The sequence below is a fragment of the Protopterus annectens genome, chromosome 1.part2 (genome assembly GCF_019279795.1).
Source record: "Protopterus annectens isolate FY-2018-M chromosome 1.part2, PAN1.0, whole genome shotgun sequence".
In the NCBI taxonomy this organism is placed as follows: Eukaryota; Metazoa; Chordata; order Ceratodontiformes; family Protopteridae; genus Protopterus; species Protopterus annectens.
In genome coordinates, this window is record NC_056727.1 from 1,242,365,781 (window position 1) to 1,242,366,576 (window position 796).

Sequence of the window (796 nt, forward strand, 5' to 3'; positions counted from 1 at the left end):
CTGTTCCCTAGGTGGTGCCTTAATTTCTACACGAGTGCAATCTATGGCACCCAGTACTTCAGAGTAGTGCACTACCTGGTAGAACTGTTGCATATTTCTGGCCCTCCTCAGAGCTATGGGGAACATATATGTGCTCAATGGCATGTTGGAGCATAGCATCCAGGAATTGGTGGAGGATCCTGGATGCCGATGTCTGTGGCACCCTCAGCATGTCCCCTGTTGGTCTCCTACAGGTACCTGAAACTAAGATTCTAAGTGCTACACATACCTTAGTTTCCACTGGGATGGGTTCCCCTCATTTGGCTCTGGCTCTAAACTGAAGGAGGCAGAGGTCGCAGAGTTCCCGTACTGCGTCCCTGTCCACCCAGTAGTGCTCTACTATTTCCACATCATGTAGGTTGTGATAAGTTAAACATGGCCTGAAAACTCTTCTCTTTCTCTGCCTAGGCCTATTGGCAGCAGCAGCATTGGCTTCATCCTCTAGAACATAAAAATGGATTAAACCAACAGCAGCCCCTAACATTCTGTCTGTGTAGATTTTCCATATCTATACTCCAAAGGTTTTGACAGCTGCAGGTAAAAACAGCATGGAGTCTACGTGGATATTTTATAGCTTGTTGAATAGCTCCACTATGTTGGATTGGTTGATTAGTGTGCAATTCAGCTGCTTATGTTGTAATTACCATCTATGAAACACAAAAGACAGATGCAATCCATTAATAATCTACACCATTATAAAAAGGCAAATGTGTAGCTAGCCAAACTGATGTTGAGGAGAGTTGTATATATTTGAAAG